We start from the raw sequence: 21,816 nt of genomic DNA, 5'->3' as shown, positions 1-21,816 counted from the left end.
ACATATGTCTGAACGACTGAAGAACCTGTTTACAGTCGCTCTGTTGATGTTCGGAGAGGCTGCCACAAAAGACAACACCATCTACCGATCCATCGTCAGGATTCTGAGTGAGCAGGTCGGGGAGAGGGTCACTCTCCTCCTCCTGTCCCTCATCTAGGGCCATGAGCAAACTCATGTCCTTCCTGTCGACATATGCTTTTAGCCTGTTGGCATGGATCACCCTGTGGGGGCTCCGGGGAGTTCCCAGGTCGACCAGGTAGGTGACCTCTCCCTTTTTCTCCAGGATGGTGTAGGGCCCGGACCACTTGTCCTTGAGTGCTGCTGGGGCCACTGGCTCCAACACCCACACCTTCTGTCCGGGCTGGTAAACAGTCAAGACAGCCTTTTGGTCATGCCAAGCTTTTTGGAGTTCTTGGCTGGCCTTAAGGTTTTCAGATGCCTTTTCCATGTATTCAGCCATCCGCGAGCGGAGGCCAAGCACATAGTCCACTATGTTGGTTGCAGGCTTTTTGAGAGGTCTCTCCCATCCTTCCTTCACCAAACACAGGGGTCCCCTTACAGGATGCCCGTACAAAAGTTCAAAAGGGCTGTAGCCAACCCCCTTCTGTGGGACTTCTCTGTAGGCGAACAAGAGGCAGGGGATCAGGACGTCCCATCTACGCCGAAGCTTTTCCGGTAGTCCATGAATCATCCCTTTTAGGGTCCTGTTGAATCTCTCAACAAGCCCCTTGCATTGTGGGTGATAGGGTGTAGTGAACTTGTAGTTAACACCACATTCCTTCCACATAGCAGTTAAGTAGCTCGACATAAAGTTTGCACCTCTGTCGGAGACGACCTCCTTAGGGAAGCCCACTCTGGAGAACACTCCAACTAGGGCTCTTGCCACAACAGGGGCTGTAGTGGTCCTAAGGGGAATAGCTTCAGGATACCTGGTGGCATGATCCACTACCACCAGTATAAACTTGTGCCCTGATGCTGTAGGTGGTTCCATGGGACCGACGATGTCGATCCCCACCCGTTCAAAGGGTACCCCCACCACAGGCAGTGGTATAAGGGGGGCCTTTGTCGTGCCACCTGACTTACCACTGGCTTGGCAAGTGACACAGGAGCGGCAAAACTCCTTGGTATCTTCGTTCATGTGAGGCCAGTGAAAGTGTGAGACGAGCCTGTCCCACGTTTTCGTCTGGCCCAAGTGACCTGCTAAGGGAATCTCGTGGGCCAAGGTAAGTAGGAAACCACGCTGAGACAAGGGTACAACCAGCCTCCTGGTCATGCCAGGCTTGGGGTCTCTTGACTCAGTGTACAGGAGTCCATCTTCCCAGTATACCTTGTGGGTACCTGTGGCGTTCCCAGCAGCCTCAGCAGCAGCCTGCTGTCTGAGGGGTTCAAGAGAAGGGCAGTCTAACTGGTCCTTCCCCAGGTCTTCCCTTGAGGGTCCCCCTGAACCCAAGAATTCAACTTGATCAAGTTCGAATTCCCTAGGCTCAGTTTCCCGCAATTCCTGTAGGTCAGCCTCCTCCGAGACTTGATCCTCGACCTGGGGCAAGGGGGAAGGCGCAGCCTTAACCCTACTGCTCTTTTTCTTGGGAGGTGTCTGGTCCTTTGTTCCAGGATCCAGCACCTGTTCAGTGGGGCATTTCCTGACCTGTGACCTAGTCACGGCGAACACATGTGCTGGCAAACCTAACATTTCCATGTGAGTCCGGTGCTCCACTTCTGACCATTGTGACGACTCCAAATCATTGCCCAACAAACAATCCACTGGGAGGTCTGGACTAACTACAACCTTCTTTTGGCCAGTTACCCCTCCCCAGGAGAAAGCTACAATTGCCATACTGTGATTGGTAGTGACATTGCTTGCATTGGTCACCAGGAATTCTGTACCTGGCATGATCTGTCCAGGGTCCACAAAGTTAGGCGTCACCATGGTGACGCTGGCACAAGTGTCCCTATAGGCCTGAGCCATCTGTCCATTTATGAAAGGCGTCTGTCGGTATTTGCCCAAAGAATTGGGGCTTACGTCAGGGGACACGTCCACGTCCCCTGTACTGACAAGGACAGCCTGAGTGAGTGTGCCAACTAAGTTGTCACGCCCCTCAGAACCCAGGGTTAACCCTACTAAACCCTTGGGAGGCGCACTACCACTGCTGACTGTACTAGGGGGCACAGGTGCCTTAGGGGCTGCAGTGGCAGGAGTCTGCCCTCCTCCTTTCTTGGTGCACTCACTAAACCAGTGAGATTTACTTTTACAGTACTGGCACCACCTTTTGGATTGGCCTTCTTTCTTCTTTTGGGGAGCCTGACCCCCACCCTCTTTGGGTTGTTGGGGACCTGTCGAAGACTTCTGGTCACTTTGTTCCCCTTTAGAATCTTTACCCTTCTGGTCTGCTTTCTTCTGACCACCTTGATTCTGGCCCTGGTTCTGTTTAACTCTTGTTCGAACCCATCTGTCTGCCTTCTTTCCCAATTCTTGGGGAGAGGTCAGATCTGAGTCGACAAGATGCTGATGCAACAACTGGTTCTGACAATTGTTTAAAATTTGCTCTCTCATCATCAAATTATACAATCCTTCGTAATCAGTAACCTTACTGCCCAGCAACCAGCCCTCAAAAGCCTTAGTGGCACAATCGACAAAATCAGACCAATCTTGAGACTGCGTTTTCTGGGTATCCCTGAACAGCACCCGGTACTGTTCAGTGGTTAGGCCGAACCCTTCAACGAGCGTATTTTTCAAGATTTGGTAATTGTTAGCATCCTCTACCCTTGTGGTGAGGAGCTTGTCTCTTCCTTTTCCTTCAAAGGAGAGCCACAAGATAGCTGCCCACTGACTCTGGGGAACGCCCTGCACAGTGCAGGCCCTCTCCAAAGCAGTAATCCATTTGTGGATGTCGTCCCCTTGTTTAAAGGGGGGCACTATCTTACCAAGGTGTTTCGTATCGAAACTCTTTTCCCTATTACTAGGTACATTGCTGCCACCAGTGGGGACTACCCCACTTAACTGTTGCTCTCTTGCAAAGGCAAGCCTCTCCTTGGCCAGGGCAAGTTCTTCCCTTTCAATCCTTAGATTAGCTGCCCTTTCCTTAGCTTCGTACACTCTCCTCTGGGGGGACGTCATCCCTCTCTGAGACGAGTTGTGAGAGCCATTGGTTTGAAGGGATCTGCCAGAGCCTCTTGACAGAGATCTGGCTCGTCCGTTCCCAATGTTAAGCTGACCTGATAGTGGCCCCAGGGGTCCCCCAGTACCGCTATCATGTTTGCTTAAGTTGGACCTGCTAAGTCTGACGACTTCTACCTGTCCCTTATCTGCCTCATCCCCAGAGAGATCCTCATCCTCATCCTCCTCCACATCCTCGTTCTCGGTTGCGAGGTGAATGAGGTCAGGATCGTCTCGGGTTCCCTCGAGGGGAGGCATGTCTCCTTCTGGATTAGAAGAGCTACGAAGTTTCTCAGCTCTTCTGGCATCATAAGTCTCCAAGAGACCAATCAGAAAGGATGTTGTGGGGTTAGACCCCTGCTGAATCTTCCTGGAGTGACACAACCGTCTCAACTCCTTGAAGCTCAGCACAGTATATCCTGAAGGGATGACCTGTGGAGGGTCAACTGACACAAGGGGAGACCCAGAGTTTCCTCCTTTGTCCGACATACTGTTTCTAGTGTGGTGTAAGTGATGCACCTACCTACACTATGTGTTTACCTACTGTTCCCTTGCTAAGAGTTGTAGCCAAGGTGTGCTAAGCCTTGAGGAGCTACAACAGCTGGTTCAGTAGAACTCAGAGTATTCTAAGCTTTTAGTTATATGTACTAACAGTACTTGTGCGATCTTTCAACAAGATATTCTTAGGATACGTGTGGTAAAACAACAGCAAGCTCAAATCCCAACCGCTGCTCACCAATGTGAGAAGTTGGCCCGATATGCAACGTTCGCTATGTATCGTTCCAACGACCCTTATGGTGTTTGGTTGTAAGTCAACCTATAGACCAGCTATCCTAGTAGCGTGGATACGAGCAGTCTAAGGCTAAAGACTCGAGAGGGCGTGTTAAGCCAGCTGTTTACCACACATGTACCCCTTGAACACCCAGTGAAAGGACACCACACAAGTGTTATGAAAATAAACAGGATATTTATTAAGAATCACAACAGCCCTGTACTCTTTATGAGGACAGGGTACTAAGCACAAACCAAATCTCTTTAGCAAATACTTCAAGTGCACAATTAAAACAAGTGTCCGAGGACACGGAAAGGTTAAGGTCTCGGGCGGACCCGATAAGGCAAGTCGGAAGCGAGGGACTCGGGACCCTAGAGTAAGGAGGCTATGCAGGCACCGAAATGCCGAGTTACCTAGCCACGAGGGCTGCGGCTGCACAAGTCTTACAGGCGTCGGGGTCTTCGCTGACGAGCCAGGAGCCGGAAGAAAGGAGTTGCTGGCCGGCGACCAGTGCTGAATAGTTCGTAGAGATCCAAGCCTGGATCGGAGGTTGATGAAACCTGAAAGCAGAGGGGACCAAGTTCGTACTACTAGCCAGTAGTCAGAGGGTACCAAGAAGGCACCGGTTGGCCGTCACCTCGACTAGGTGAGTGGGCGACGCTAGGCTCTGCAGTCTCACGGACCAGGAGGCGTTGTCGGCGACCACGGTGGAGGTGCGAGCTGTCCCACGAAGGATGATGCTGTCGGCGTCGCTGGGCCCGGGATGGGGCAACAAGCCTTGGCAGATCTCAGGGCCACGGGGTGGGCCTAAGATGGCGTCTTGAGTGGACCAGGAGGGTCCGGGGTGCTTCTCGCAAAGATGGAAGCAAGGGCCAGTCTGGAGCAACCAGACCAGCAGTGATGATTCTCGGATGTCGTCACAGAAGGGCACCAGCCAGCGGCGAGTGACCAGACAACGTGCTGAGCAGCGAGCAGAAGGGCCCCACGCAGATCGTGGAGATGCTGGGAGACTGCACTTCGGTGCTAGAGCGGCTCAGGGTCGGGGCTTCTCGGACCCCAGAGCACTCACCAGAGAGTTACCTCGATGGTCGTGCTGGTTTTTAAGAGCGTGCAGGTTCTGATGATGGCCGGTCCCTCGAGGTCTCGTCGCACCCACAGATCACAGCTGAGCTGATGACGTGGGTAGAGGTCAGAGGTGCCAGGGAAGCCGGTTCTCGTCGAGCTGGGCCGTCGGATCCTTGAGGAAGGACTTGCAGCAAACCGCAGAGTTCTTAGTTGGTGCCCGCTGATGCAGGGTGACTACTCCTTAGCCACAAGGGAGAAATCTTGAGAAGAGTCTTGAGTGTCCTTTCGTAGAAAGTAGTTCTTGATTCAAAGATGATCTAATTTGGAAGGGTCCCCGCTCCGGTCTTTATCCTAAAGAAAGGGGTGGGTACATGACTAGGTCCTGCCCTAAGGGTGGGACCAGGAAGGGGGGTAGTTACGCCCCTCTCTCCTGCCGGGCTTTCCCCAGGCCAGGGCTGTCGCCCCTGGAACTGGTTCTAACCGGCAGATGCGTAGTGAGCACCGGGGTGCCACTCCGCAGTCACCTTCTCGCCAAAGCCCTACCTACCCAGAATACACAAACCCTGTCTGGGACGGTGCGAACAGCGCCCTCGACAGGAAACCCTTTGTCCAAGTGCTCCTCGCTGGAAGGACTCCCAGCAGCAGGAGGTCAGACTTGTGTCTGTGGTGGCAGCATCCATTTTGTGGAGCTGAGGCTTCAGTTAACTTTAACCGGGGTTCACAGTTACGTACATGTCGTGTCCCTCTAGAAGGGTGGGATACTAACCTCATCGCCAGAATTGGTGAGAGGGCAGCACCCCGATTCGTATGACACCTTACTCGACATGCTTTGATAACGCGATACCGGAGTTACCGATATGGTACGCGTTATCATGGAACAGCTATTGGGTCTTGATTCCGCAAGCTGCAGCCGGGCTCGGCTCGGGCCTGAACCTAGCTCACACGAGCCCACGCACTCTGCCTTCAGGATTGATAAGGCCTGCCATAGGAGTGACTGATAGGGACTCGGGTGTCCATTGTATGGTTAGATATAGGGCTACTATACCTAAAGCGAAGGGTGGTTACACGTCTTCGCCCCAGCTGTCGTGCAGCCAGTTGTGTCAAATTTAAGGGGCCAGCCAGGGGTGGCATAATACATGCTGCAGCCCCTGGCGGCCCTGGGTACACCTATGCCCTGCGTTACGGGGTCTGATAAGGTGGCCCAGTACCAATTGGTAAATGCACCTAGGGTACATATCGTAATTTAGAAAGAGAACAGCCAGGCTGGGGGTCTGATTAGCAGGCCCACAGCCAGAGAAAGTCGTAAACCAGTGAAACAAAAGCAAAAAATCTGGGTGATCATAGGATTGCAGACCCTACTCTCCTACATCCTGTGTCTTGTGTCTCTAGGGCCCTATCCAGGACACCACACGCCTGTGAGGGGGCCTGCGCTACCATCGCTGCCTGACGCTTAATCCTCCCCCGCCTGGGGTGTTGGACTGGTCTGTCTCACGTTCTCCATGGCTGCCCCAGCTCTGGACCCCGCACGGGCTGCCCCGGGCTGAGGAGGGCTGCCTGGGACCTTGCTGCTCGTGCTGCTTGCTCCAGAGGCTGGGAGAATCGGCACGGCACACTCAGGTGAGTGCACCTTAGAGACACCTGCCGCCAACACCCTGCTCTTTTCCCGTCTATGCCACATGGCGGGCCTGCTCTGCCTCCTCCATTAGAATCCTGCGGCAGGGGCCTCTAAATTCTCTGGGCTTGGCGCCCACAACGCCAGAACCCTGCAGGACGCTTGAGACTACCACAGGCACACAAGGGCCACACCGGCCTACCGAGACCCCACGGGCCCGCGCTTGTCTTGGCCGAGTACCACCACCACTCAGTTCACCTGCTCCAGCGGAAAGTAACCCCTGCGTGGTCTGCACTGGTGGATGCATCTGAAGAGGAGGATGCGCTCCCATCATCGCTACTAGCTCGCCCCTGTCCGCCTAGGTTGCACCTTGGATACAGCGCTTCTGGGAGCTACTTTTGGCAGGCCTGCGGTGCCAACATTTGTTGGCCTCCCCTGACACAGAGAGCTGGACAACTGCTGCGCGGGGGTACCCCGGCATTTGAAGGACAACCGCCCTGTGGCCCATAGACCACTGCTAACCACTCTGCCTCTCCACCCTGCTGGGGCCTGGGTGGGATTTCTGGGACAGAGCTTCCTCCACTACGTGGGCCTACCATGACCTGCTGGTCCTCTGTGCCGCCCGTCTGTTGGGCCCGCCACACGCCCCTGACGGTGCATGAGTGTAGACGCTCTACAACCCAAACTCGCCCGTGGTGGACCATTTCTCTCCTCTCGCTGTACAAGTTGATAACCCTAAAGGCAAATTCACCCGCCCTCCTCCCACTGCACTGCACCTGTCGCCATGGGAAGAACTGAGGGCAAACAGCCCAAACTGAACTTTGAAGCTCGAAAGTCCACGAGAACACAGGCAGAAATGGTGTAGGAAGGTGGATACCTGACTATGGTTGCCCCCAACTTTTTGCCTAGTGTTTAGCTGGTTTTCGACTTAGTTGACCTGGGATCCTGCTATTCAGGACCCCAGGCTATCTGCTCTCTCTGTAAAATGGACTCCATGTACTGTAGGTACATACACAATTGGGAATTGGGTCACTTTGTCAGCCCCTGTAAAAGTGTACCCTAGGTACTCAGGGCATAGGTGTAACCAAGGCCTACCAGGTGCTGCAGCATGTATTATGCCACCCCTGGCTGGCCACTCAAATAGACACAACTGGCTGATCACTCAGCTGGGGCAAGGTTGTGTAATCACCACTTGCTTAGGTGTAGTATTCCTATACCTACTTAGATATAGACACATAGTAACCTATAAATCACTCCTATGGCAGGCCTTAACAATCCTGAAGGCAGAGTGCTTGGTTATGTGTGAGATGGTGCTCTAGCATGAGCTGAGCCTGTCTGCAGCTTTCGGAACCATGTCCTTATAGCTGTTCTATGATACTGCCATACCATATACTCTTAAGTGCATTATAATCCTCGCGGTTAATGCTAACTTTGGTTTGGCTTTATCAAAACATGTTGTGTAAGGTGTCATACACTTTGGAATACTACCCCCTCGCCAATTCTGGCGATGGGGGTAGCATTCCACCCTTCTAGAGTGAGAAGACATGTTAGTTCTGACAACCCCGGTTAAAGTTAACCAGAGCCCCAGCATCACAAAATGGATGCCGCTGCCACAGACACAAGTCTGACCTCCTGCTGCTGGGAGTCCTTCCAGTCACGGAGGTTTGGACAATAGGTTTCCTGCTTTGGGAGGTGCGAGCACCCTCCAGACAGGAGGATGTGTATTAGGAGAGGGAGGACTGAATAGAATCAGACACTGCCTGGAGCACTCTAGGTGCTCCATGCATATCCCAGTTCAGACCGGTTGCTGGGGCTCTCCAGCCCCAGCTCTGGCGCAAAACTGCACAAAGGAAAGGGGGTGTAACCACCCCCCTTCCTGGTTCGACCCATAGGAGGGACCTAGTGACCAAACCAGCCCCCTTTAGTTGTATAAAGGTAGGAGCTGACCCAGGAGACATTAGATTATTCCTAGAATCGAACTGAAGACGAAATTCTGGACCCTTCGACATTCACTTGGACTGAAGACTGAATAAATCTCCCTGTGGCCAAGGAGTGACCACCCTGGGCAACCAGGCCCCATCCAGCAACTCGACGACTTGCTTTGTCCCCGTTTCAGCCAGAACCCGAGCACAGAGCCTGACAAGACCTCGACTCCCAGATCCCTCTGACCCCACTGCACGACTCCAGCACAGCTGAACCCCGTGAAAAGCGCCGGGACCCGTGGAAGCAGGTAACTTGGAAAGTCTGCAACTTGCTAACAGCGCAGCTCCTGAGGCCCCCTCGAAGCTGTGCACTGGGGACTGAGACACCCCAACACCGAGCTCTACCTGCACCGAAGACCAGCCCCCCACACTCCACGAGTTCTGCGTGGAGCCCTTCTGCTTGTGTTCTGCTCAACGCGTTGTCCGGTTGCTGGCCCGTTGGCTAGTAGCCCCTGGCGACGATCCTTTTTGAAACTCCATCGCTGGTCTGGTTGCTCCAGACTGGCCCTTGCTTCCCTGCAAAGGTGAAGTACCTCAGACCCTCCTGGTCTGCACCAGAAGATCCTTGTGTATCCTGCGTGGGCTGCCTTTGCTTAGGCTTGTTGGCTCCGATCTTGAAGCCGACCCCTCCATCTGCGAGAATCTTTGTGCGACAGCTCCTCTCCAGCACCTGGTCATCCTCGACGCCTCCTGGTCCGCGTAGCTGCAACGACAAGCTTCACCCCAGCTCCTGATTGCTCCTCGACGACGTCTGGTTCCTTCCTGGTTCCACCCGGTCACTGGCTAGTGACCTAGACTCTGTCCCCTCTGCTTACAGGTCTTCTTCAACTCCGATCCACCCTTGGATCCACCCGGACATCTTCCTCCTGGTCGCCTGCAGCACCTTTCTTCACAGGCTCCACAGACTTCAACGGCGAAACCCGACACATCTTCACACCTATGCACCCGCTTCCTGTGGGTGAGGTAACACGAGTACTTCGGTGCTCTCAAGGGTATTGACTATCCAAGTGTCTAGGTTTTTAGTTGTTTCCTTCTAGCTAGACAGGAAGTGTCCTAAATCTTTAATTACTTACCTTCTACGTTCCCATTGACTTTCTATTGACTCTCGCGTAAGTGTACTGACACTGCACGCGCCGCCTGTGGGCCTCCTACTCCTAACCTAAGGGTCAGATAGTGTAGCCCCAGTGATTCCCTAGGCCCTAGGCCTCTTCTTTTCCCAAGTGTGGTTCTTATACCACTTACTTAGTATATGGTTTTACGTGCCCCTGGGGCCTAACTGTAAATTGTGCTATTTAAAGTATTTCTAAGTGTAACTTGTTATGTGCTTTTGCCCCTGATCTCATAAAGAGTTCAGAGGAGTGTGTTAGTAAATAAATACATATATATTTGATATATATCCTGTGTGGTGTCCTTTCATTTGATATTCAGGGGGTTACATATGGTAAAACAGCTGGCTTTACACGCCCTCAAGAGTCTTTTAGCCTAAGACTGTTCTGTCCACGCTACCTCTAGGATAGCTGGTCTATAAGGTTGACTTTACAACCATCACCATAAGGGTTGTTTGGACTGGTGCAAGGTGTTCAATAGAATAGTGAACATCATATACCAGGCCTACTTCTCACACATGGAAGGAGACAGACCGGCGCCTCCACCCCAGAACAACCCACATCCACGGAGGACCTCAAAGCGATCCTACTGGTCATTCAATCCAGCCTGTCTTCCATAGAGACCAAAATGGATGCCATGAACGCTCATATGGGCGCTCTCACACACACAAGCGAATGACATGAGAAGCGTATCAAAGAAACGGAGCGCCACATCTCTGACCTGGAAGACACCTCCACCTCGACCGTAGACAGGACGCTCGACATGGAAAAAGTCCTGAAGGTTACATCTTCAAAGAACGGAGACCTAGAATCCCGCTCGAGGCGGAACAACCTGCGGATCCTAGGAGTTTCGGAATCCCCCGCCACGGGAAAAATGGAGGAGTTTGTGGAATGCATGTTGACTATTGCTTTTGGGAGAGAGGCCTTCTCGACGGTCTACATTATCGTGAGGGTGCACCGCTCTCAGGCCTCTCACCCTGTCCCTGGAGCCAGCCCCGCCCCATCATGGTGAGACTCCTCAACTACAGAGACCAAGATGTTGCGCTTTTCCTGGCCAGGGAGCGAGGAAAGGTACTCTTCGAGGGCATGGAAGTCTTCCTATACCCGGATTTTCCATGCCCATCCAGGAGGAACGCCGCAAATTCATCCCAGTGAAAAAAAAGCTTCAATAATTGGGCACTGCTTACGCCATGCTTTATCCCACAAGTTTAAAAGTCACTCACTAGGGAAACAGCACTACTTCACCAACCCTGAGCACGTCTATGACTTCATCAAAGCCCTGCCCAAAGGGGCTGCAACTGCACTTCCCCCTTACTCAGTCAAATGGTGAGGGTGGCACGTCTGATGTAGAATGAAGCCCACCCCCTGCTCTCAGCTCATTGATACTACCTTTACTTGTGAACGCCGGGGACTGCTGACCCCCCTTGCCCATTACCGAAGCAATCAGGTGCCTCATGCTGAACTGCCGGACGGACTCTGCTGAACTCTTCCCACGGACGTAATGGCTGCTCCTTCACTGGCGGACTTCATCTCAACGCCTTTAGGACAGATGAGACTCCCTTTCCATATCCCCCAAACACCCTTGCGGCTGCGAGGGGTTTCTGGTTTGCCCTCTGGCCGCTACCCACTCAGGAAATCCCTACACTGCTCTGGTTTGGTGTTTTCAGGGTACTGCCTCCGCTCTCCCCTGTTGGGGATGTGAGACACGAGGCACTGGGGATGGGTGGGAGGGCACTACGACATGGCAGGATTGGGCTGCTGATGTGGGTGGTGGGGGATGGCTTTGTTACATGCCACTTACTGCTGACTTGACCAACTATTGCAAGACCTGGTTCGATACCCTACGAGACATGCACCTAATGCTGCTGACAACTGACCATGGAGGACCGGCCCAGCCCACCCAATTACAACTTCCTGACATGGAATTTGAGAGGCCTGGGAGACCCCGGCAAGCGCCGCCACATCCTTTCTTACCTGGACGACATAATATACACTGCGCTATGCTCCAGGAGATGCACCTTTGGCCCGCCGCCCCAGCAACATTTGCATCCCGCTAGGCGAATTGTGGGTGTTTCTCCTCCTCCTCTACCTACACACGCGGCAGAGCTATATTGATTAAACACACACTCCCCTACACCCCCATTGGGTCCTGTGCTGTTCCACAAGGCTGTTACAGTCTCCTATGGGGCAGACTGACTTCTCAGTCCTAACGTTCGTCTCATGTTACGGACCGAATGTGGACAACCCTGAATTCTTCCGGATCCTCTGGGGCAAAATTCTGGCCATTGACTCGACACATGTAGTATGGGCAGGGGACTTCAATGTTACCAAAGACCCGGCGCTGGACCGCTCGCACCCACACCCTCATCACTACTCCAATGCACATCACACCCTCAACCACATCATCAAGAACCTGGCGCACACTTCACCCTCACAATAGAGAGGGCCTCTGCTTCCCCACTGCTCACTCCTCCTGGCCATGGATCGATAGGTGCCTTCTCTCTAGGGGGTTAACTCCGTGGCTGTCCTGCGCTTTTCACCTCTCGTGTGCACACTCCGACCATTTGCCGGTGCTCATCACGCTTACACCCCCTCATGAAGAATCACTGTACTTATCATGGCGTCTACCCCCGCAGAACCTATTGGACCCTGTATTTAATTCTGAACTCAAACAGGAGATCGAAGACTTCTTTCCCCGCAACAAGCAGTCAGTAACACAATACTCAGTAATATGGAAGGCCTTCAAGGTCACTGTGCGTGGTATATGCATCGCCAAAGGCGGGGGGGGGGGGGTCCTGAAGGACATTCGTTCCACGCTTCATAAATTAAAGACCGAGCTCAAACAAACGGAAGCCCAGATGCAGGCCAGCCCCACCCCAAAGCTACATTCGCGCTTGAGGGACCTGCTCACTGATTACCAGGAGACGACCGAGAGGAGTGTAAATTTAGGGGGAAATATCACCAGGCACGCCGCTATGGGGAGGAAGAAAGGCCAGGGAAAGCGCTTGCAGCCCTGATTCGCCGAGGTTCTCCAATACTGTCCTTGAAATTGCTGATGAGGACGGACAATTACACAGGAATACCCCTGAGATCGCAGCAACCTTTAGATACTTTTACAAAACCCTATATAGCTCACATAGGATACACCCCGTCGACTTCACCCCCTTCTTTGACAACACTGAAATTGCTTGGCTTTGGGACATGCAACAGGAATTCCTTCTTGCACACCACAAAGACGAAGAGATCATAACTGCTATAATGCAACTACAATCTGGTAAAGCTCCCGGGCCAGATGGCCTCCCAGCCGAGTTTTATAAAAACGTATCGCCATTTACTTATCCTAATACTGCGGCATGTCTTCGAGGAAGCACGCAAGATGGGCATACTGACCCAAACAATGCGAGAGGCGCTAATAATCTCCATCCCGAAGCCTGGGAAACCGGCTACACAATGCGATTCATATAGACCCCTCTCACTCATAAATGTGGTTGCCAAAATATTAGCTTAGCTGATCGCGAACCGGATCAGCCCCCTCATGACTGCCCTAGTTCTCCTTGACCAATCTGGGTTTGTGACAAGTAGAGGCACATCTCATAACTTGCGCACCCTATTAGCTGTCCTGTGAAACATCGACCCTGACACGAACGCTGTGGCTGTCTTCCTTGATGCCACCAAAGCATTTGACACCCTAGAGTGGAATTATCTGGCATATGTTCTCCGGCGTATGGGATTTCCTGCTGCCCCTATTTTGGCATGGATAAACCTGCTATATACAGACCTGCATGGCTGAATCCTAGTAAGCGGCACTAGATCCTCTCCCTTCGCAATAGCCAGAGGCACCAGACAGAGGAGTCCCCTTTTGTCCTTTCTTTTTGTCCTGGCTATCGAGCCCTTACCCGCTAAAGTCTGCCAGAACTACCAAAATAATGCCCTTATATACCCTAATAGGCAAATTTTAATTTCCGTGTACGCCCATGACCTCACCCTCTACCTTCGCAACCCAGAAGATAGTCTCAGCCCTATCCTAAGGCTGCTCATCCTCTTTGGTCATCTCTCTGGGATCAACATAAACTGAGGGAAATCCCAGCTCTTCCCTCTCATGGATGCCACTCCGCGGTACATCCCAGACTACCCTCTCACATGGTGTGAAGACACAAACACGTATCTTGGAATAGTCATCACTCGTAACCGGAACAACTTGATGGCGGCTAATTATGGGTGCGTCCTTGATCTCCACACAGATAAAATCACAAGATGGATTGCCATGCCCATCTCCTTAACCAGAAGGGCCTCACTGATCAAGATGGTCATCCTGCCCAAATTGCTTTACCTTTTCATTAATATTCCCTACGCCCCTAGCAGACACTTCTGAAAAGCCCTAGAAACTCAACTCATATATCTCACATGGGGAGGGAAGCAAGCTAGAATGTGCTGGGACACTCTCACGCGACCCTTCGAGGCTGGGGGCTTTGAAATCCAAGATTTGGGGCTATATTTTAGCTGTGCCCAGGCCCACTTCGAGGCATATTGGATAAACCTCCCCTTACATGCCACATCTCGCAATTGAAGAAGGCTATATGACCCGACCCCCTATTCAGCATACCTCAGTACACCTGCTGTCCCTCGTCATTTGGCCTCCAATACAGTGGAATGCACCATCAGCGCTTGGCAGGACTTAGCCCGCCGCCTCCATGCAACCTTTCTTTACTCCCCCTGCTCCCCCTCCAGGGACGACTTGACCTTCCTATCACACAAGAGAGCAGTTGCAACCAGCTTCTCCGAAAACTTTCCATTCAGACCTGGGGGAAACTACATGTCAAAGGAACATTCTGCACCAGTGAGGAATTATTTGGCACTACTCCATCTACCTCCCTTTTTCTACATCAGGCTGCGGCAAGATGTAAAGGCCCTCACCCCTTGCTTCCCACAGGAGCCCCCCCATCACAACCCCACTACATGCCCTCCTTCAACAAACTACTCCCACGGATGTGGTATCGCTGTTATACAGCGCTACCCTGCAGGACAGCACACACGCTCCCCCTCTGGCACGATCCTGCTGGGAGGAAGAACTTGGCTCCCCCATTACTGACGAACAGTGGTCCTTTTGCTGCCGACAGACTGGTAAAATATCTGCCAACAGCAAACTGCGTATCATTCACTACAAATACATACACCATCTCTACTACACGCCTGCACGCTTACAGCACCTGCACATACACAACACTAATCGGATGTGACCGGTGTGGGTGTGAGGGGGGAAGATTTCAGGCACTTGGCTTGGGACTGCCCTCCCACACGGAGCTACTGGACAGAGGTGATGGCGGTGCTTGACCAAATGACTGGACTATACGTCCCCGATGACCCCCTGGTAACGCTTCTGGGACACACAACGACATTGACCGCTTCGGTGCGGCGCTACACCTCCCTGGTGCTTCTTCTCGCTAAGAGACTAATTGCCTGCAGATGGGGCAGAGGGAGGGCTCCCAAATTTAAAGAATGGTTGCAGGACCTCCTCTATTGTCAGGAACCACCCACGTGACATCTGGTCCACCCTCCAAGCATATCTCCTAGAGCACCCCACCACGGAGGACACTGGCACTGAAGGGAATCGAGAGAGCGCGTAAGATACACCCTGTACCCCCATGTACTGGTCTGCTCAGAGGACACGGCCCAGGACAACTGGTTAATCGAGACTACGGTCGCCTCCCTCATAGGGCTCACAGCACCTGTCATGCTGTTTGAATGGTCTACCTGCAGAACATGGGTTCACGAAGCTGCCATAAGTCAAGCACTAGCTTAACAATGTATTTAGGAGGAGGAGAGAAAGATCCTCAATCAGTTCATTCATATGGACGTTAGCTTGTCATCTCATGCACAATACATGCCAAGGATCAAAATAATTCTCTTCACATCCCACAGTTTTAATTGCACATGCTTTGTACTGTTGCCCAAATATGCTGGTGTTTACTCCTAAAAGTAGAGGATGTTGATATTACTGAATACAACCGGATTCTTACTAATGAAAACACAATAGATTTCATATACCAATAAATCCAATTTTCAACTGGTCGAAGTGTACTGGTCAGGGACTATCCAAAGACCAGGCTGCTCACCAGGGTTAAATATTTGGACACCCTCTCTATGTGACAGGGTTTTCTTTCAACCTGGACACTGTGATTGTGTGTTGTGATTATGTGATCAGAGGCCTGAGGCCCATTCGGGGGCAGTCAATAAGGATTGCTCACTTTCATGAGTGACTTTTGCCCTTAGATGTGTTTGACACATTGATTGTTCACTCATTGGAGATCTTCTGCATAGATGAGGATGGGGTTCATTTTACAAAGCAAGACATGGGTGGTTTTCTTTTGAGACACATTAGTGTCGTTTTGATAGTCTTCTTTATTGATAAGGTGCATCTTTCTGACGAGAGACCGGTGTCGGCTAGAAACGTTTGCGTGGTTGCACATGCATCTTCTGAAAATTGGTTCATGATGCCAATTTGGACCGTGTTGTACCTAATTTTGTAAGTATTTGTTAACAGGACTGTGAGTGGTTTCAATATTCATATTTCCATGCAATATAATTTCGTGATGGTATTGCTAAGCTGAAGTTCTTCTCTTTTGTGTAATTATCAATTAGCTGGCCGTTTACTCTTTTTAACCGTTTGTGGGCAGCTCAGACTAGGTAAAGATCATGGTATGGGTTTGTCAGAAGTTGTAAATTATGTACTTCATCTCCTGGTGCTTTAGTATGAGGTTGTTCTGCCTCTTTATGTCCTGCCAGACCCATGGATAGGATGAGCAATGTGAATGCTGCTAATTGGCTTCTCCCAAACCCCAGAACCTACTTTTGTTGGTTATGACGAGGGGAATAAGATTCAGGTTCTGCATCTCTTGGCCATGGCTCATTCGACCCGTGTAGTCTAGAACCTTTTCACCCTTGAACGTGGCAATTATGGGTTTTTACAAACTTTTCTCCAGGTTTAGGCCTGGATATTTTCAAGGGGCACCTCTCCTTTGCTACTGACTCAGTAACAATGATCCATTCCATCTAAGGCGTGGGGGTACACATTTAGGGAGCAAGTACATAGCCATTCGGACTGATGTAGGAAAGAGATGATGGGACTGGGTGGCAAAAGAGTGGTTTCTGTTAGATTGTTTTCTTTTTTCTTTTTTAGTCGAATGAGTGAATAGATTATATACCTCACCCCATTGCAACAGAGCAGGGACATAATGGAATGAATTTGATTTTAGGAATGCATACAGCACAATTTTAAAGCTAAAAAGAGCAGTGCTTTATCTGCAGAAATAACAGAGGTGTAAACTATTTCACTGTCAAAATTGCAAGAGGTGGAACTCGGTTCTAGTGAGTACCCGCTCACTTCAGCCTCTGCCAAACACTCCTAGTTGCACCTCCTTTGTAAACAGAGACACCTCAAGCCACTCCTAGAAGTTTGGACAACTGGTGCCAACAGCATGTGGCAAGCTAGGATTCGCAGTTTATCTTTTAAAATTGTAGATGCTGTGGGTAAACAGCCAGGAGACATGGAAAGGTGTGATATTTGTGCTTGCATTTATACATGATGGCTTCTCTTGGGATTAAGTGTACAGCTTAAAATAAAGGGAAGCAGAGGCATGTCCTACTGACTGTGCCCCTAATAAACCATCCTGTGGGATTCTGTCGCTACTTCTGTTTTTTATACCGAACTCCCCTGTTGTGCATCTGAGCTCAGCATTTCTTTGCGTCTCTATCTCAGAGGCTCCTTGCAAGATGGGTCAGAAGGTCAACAAGATAATGGCCGCATACCTGCTGCGGGCACTCAGGGGAGCCAGAGCCCTCTATGTATAGCTGAGGCTATCCCCCACATGCATCAATCTAGGATTTTGCATTTCTCAAATAGCGAAAATTAAGGAATCGCTATTTAGGAAATGCAAAATGCTATGCATCATTTTTTTCGGTATTTCTTTGTGATTCGGTAAAAATCGCATTTTTTACCGAATCCCAAAGAAATACCGAATTCTTAAGTTAATTTTCGCAATTTCCATTGATTCCTATGGGCCAAAAGGCCCATAGGAGTCAATGCAAATTGCGAGTGGCACTTAGAAAATTTCATGGGTGCAGGGGGGGGTCCAAAGGACCCCCCCATGCACCCCTGAAATGTATTTTTCGCATCATGTTGCACACACACATGTCCTAAGGACATGTGTGTCCGTAACATGAATGTTGAAAAAAAAACATTTAAAGCATTTTAAACACTTTTTCCAAATTTACCGAGTGGTTCAACCACTCGGTAAATTTGGAACCCTAAGTGCGAATTTTCACTTGTCAAAAGTGATGATGCATTGCTTTTAAGAAGTCGCACATCTGCGACTTCTTAAAAGCACCCGCAATTTTAGAACTCGCAACAATGTTGCAATTTCTAAAATTGCTTCATGCATCCCAAAAAGCACTTTTGCATTCGCAAACGGCCGATTTTAAGGAATCGCACCGTTTGCGAATGAAAAAGTGCTTGATGCATGTGGGGGCATATCCGGCACGTACTCTGCGTGAACTGGGCCTTCCCGAGGTGAAAGGCAGGGCACTGTATTGTGTGTTGTGTTCCACCTATGTACAACGAACAGACGTGTTTTCCGTGAATATTGGAGACTTCTCGAAAAAACATGCCCAGGTAATTAGAACATGTTATAATCACAGTCCTGCTCCTGCGTGCCTCGAAACCGGAGGAGCAGGCCTCTCCAGGTACCTCAAGGCGCACAAGCCCTTACCTTTCAACTCCCCTCAATTATTTCACCAATTTTCAACTCACTGAAAATTACTTCACAGTAAAGACTTTCATAGAAAATAATACATAAAGGTTTTCACCACAAATTGGAAAAAAAACATAATCACAGGGAGGGGCGCTTAGTGTAGTGTAGGGTAGGGGGAACTGGAGGACATGTGTGTGTGCAAACGGCTACATGTCAGACTGTAGTATAAATAAAGTATTTGTGAAGCTACATATACGTTTTATATATATACTAGCAGCCCGTCCCGACCTTATCCAGGAGCATTCAGGCTTCCCCTACCCCCGCCTGCCCCGACATTGCCCAGCAGCCTGTGCCCCCGCCCGCCCCGACCCGTCCCCCGCCTGCCCTGACCCCCGGCTGCCCCAGTGTAAGGTGCGTTCACCTGTCTTCGTGGTGGGGTCTACTACCAAGTAGATTCTGACAGTGAATGGGAAGACAGATGAGGTGGTGATTGTTATGCCCCCAAGACTCTGACTTTCGCCTCTGTGCTCCATAAAGACACACATGCATCTATTCATTATTAAAGCGTGTTGCAGTAACCCCAAATGGTAGCAGGAGTATCTGTGCATCCCAACATCTCGCCCCCGCCTGGCCCGACATACTACAGCGTGTTGCAGTAACCCCAAATGGTAGAAGGAGTATCTGTGCATCTTGTGAACTTTCCTCAGCCGATCCCCGTCCCCCGCCTGGCCCGACACCCGCCTGCCCCGACATTGTCCCCGGAGGCTTACCTGATCTGCCGCTCCTCAGTTTACTGCTCCTCGCCTCTCTGCTCCTCACCGCGGCCCGACACTCGCCTGCCCCGATATTGTCCCCGGAGGCTTACCTGATCCGCCGCTCCTCAGTTTACCGCTCCTCGCCTCTCTGCTCCTCACCGCCTGTCCGCCGCCGCTCCTCCCCCGCTCCATGTCCGCCTCTCCGCTGCTCGCACTGCCGCTGGCCTGTCCGATGCTCCGCAGGTCACCGCTCCTCCGCCCGCGCCATGTCCGCCGCTCCTCGGACGCCGCTCCTCCCAGTGCTCCTGACGTGAGCAAGCACGTTGCGGCCGGCGCTACTTTGGAGGGACTACTTTTTATTTTAAATATACATTTTCTAAATAACGTTTATTTTTTAAATTTATTTAGCCTATGTCCTTCTGCTTGCCCTGACGTTTTCAAACATGTATTGGGTGTTTGGATTGGTGGTGTACGTTTCGAGTTTACCTGGCTCAAAGGACACAGTTCTCTCTTTATAATAGTAGTATGGATATATATATACTAGCAGCCCGCCCCAGCGTTGCCTGGGGTAGAAGGGGGCTGGGGGCTGCATTTCAGGTTTGCGTGCTCTCCCGCCCAGGCCCCCGCCCGCCACGACATTGTCTGTGTCCCGGACAATGTTGTGGCGGGCGGGGGCCGGGGCAGGAGAGCACGCAAACCTGAAATGCTGGTTTCCCTTACCCCCGTCTGCCCTGACATTCCCAAGCAGCCCGTGCCCCGCCCGCCCCGACCCTGGCTGCCCCGGATTCTTACCTTGCCTCTGCTGCTCACACCGCCGGTCCATATTTCTCCGCTCCGCCGCTCTGCCACTCACCACCATATCCGCCTCTCCGCTCCGCCGCTGGCCTCACTTCACCGCTCCTCCCCTGCGCGCCATGTCCGCCGCTCCTGGGACGCTGCTCCTCCCCTGCTCCTGACGTGACGACGCACAGTCGCGGCCGGCGCTACTTTGGGGGAACTACTTTTTGTAAAAATTTAACTTTTTATATAACGTTTATTTAAAAAAAATTTAAAGCCTATGACCATCTACACACCCTGCCGATTTCAACGGTGTATCGGGTGTGTAGATTGGCGCTGTGGTTCCCGAGTTTACCTTGCCTAAAGGTGCAAGTTCTCTCTTTATAATAGTAGTATAGATATATACTTGAAACGAAAAACAAGCATTGGCAACGCCAACATGTCTGGCTTTGGCCGCAGAGCTATTGGCAAGGTCAATGCGCATTTTCTTTCCTTTTCCATAAGGTATACAAAAGCCATTTCAAGATAGCTGTCCATGCAGCTGCAGATATTTGCCGGCAGAGTAGCCACGTTTTGTTCTACTTTAGCATTAGTTTACTATCTCAAGACACCCTACATGTGCTTCCTTGTAACAGTAAATAAGTAATAAACTATAGCAAATGAAATGAGCTTCAGCAAAGCCACTAGCCATGCAGCAAAGGGAAGACTTATTGACTTTGCCAGTACTTATTCTTACTGGTAACCATAAGCACCTCAGAGAACATGTTTTTGAGGGCAGTGCCAAATTGACTCGTAGGCTTCTTGTGCGGTGCCAAGTGTGTGCTCTATCCACATCTATCAACATTTTTCCAAGGGGATTTATTTGTTTGTTGAAAAGCTCCCTAATTTGAAATGTTGGTCTAATCTCCTACCAAGTGCATTCCCAAACTTCTCATAGACCAACAAAAGGTGAATCATTTGGTAGACTTACATATACTCTATTTCGACTACTTTATGTCCCGTTGTAAATAATTATACGCCCAGCCCCAAATAGCAACTCACCTCCCTCCACATAAGCACCAAGATCATGTTTTTATGTTAACTTACTTTTTTCCTTCTATAGTGCCACTTAATATGTTTCCGCAGTGGCAGCTCTTCTGCTATGGCGGAGGAGCAATACCCCCCTGCCAGCGGCCTTAAAATGAGAAAAATAAAATGTGTTTATTATTGTTTATTTTTCCTTCCCTGTGGGTGGGGCACCATCGCGTGGGGCAGTCACAGGAGGAGTGGTGGCACTGCACTCAGTGCGCATGACGATTTGGCCAGCTGTCTCAGGACGGCCAAAATGTCATGCGCACTGACATCCCCCCAACCCGAGCTGCATTGCCGGGTTGAGAGAATAGTAGGCATAGACTCCCAGCCCCCTTTGGAGTAGAACCCTTTGGAGTAGAAAACAAGCCACTCAGGCCAATCTCAGCGCTTCTCTCATGCATTTGTCTGGGAGCCTCAGCAGAAAGGTTTAGAGCGGCAAACGGCGATCGGCGAGGAGAAGGTAGGTTATTATTTTTTGTCTTCCGTCCATTCCGCCACCTCACGCCCCTTCCCGTCACTCCGCCATTAGAGCAGTCACTACTGTATTTCAGAGACAATTTCTTTGCACGGGAGCATTGTTTCATTTTCCAAAATAATCCAGCAGAACATTGTTATTTTGACAAAAGAAACATAAATGTTAGTATGAGCCAGGCCTACTGCCCAAGTCTCCCGTATCGCAGAGTAAGTGGAATTCTAGCAACCAGCCAAGGGCTGCATTCTTTTCAGCTCCAGTATCTCCTGCTAAATATGCCAACAATTCTGGGCAAGTGGAGGG

The sequence above is a fragment of the Lissotriton vulgaris genome, chromosome 1_1, assembly GCF_964263255.1.
Source record: "Lissotriton vulgaris chromosome 1_1, aLisVul1.2, whole genome shotgun sequence".
Lineage (NCBI taxonomy): Eukaryota > Metazoa > Chordata > Amphibia > Caudata > Salamandridae > Lissotriton > Lissotriton vulgaris.
The sequence above is the reverse complement of the archived record's forward strand: the minus strand, read 5'-3'. Positions refer to the sequence as shown.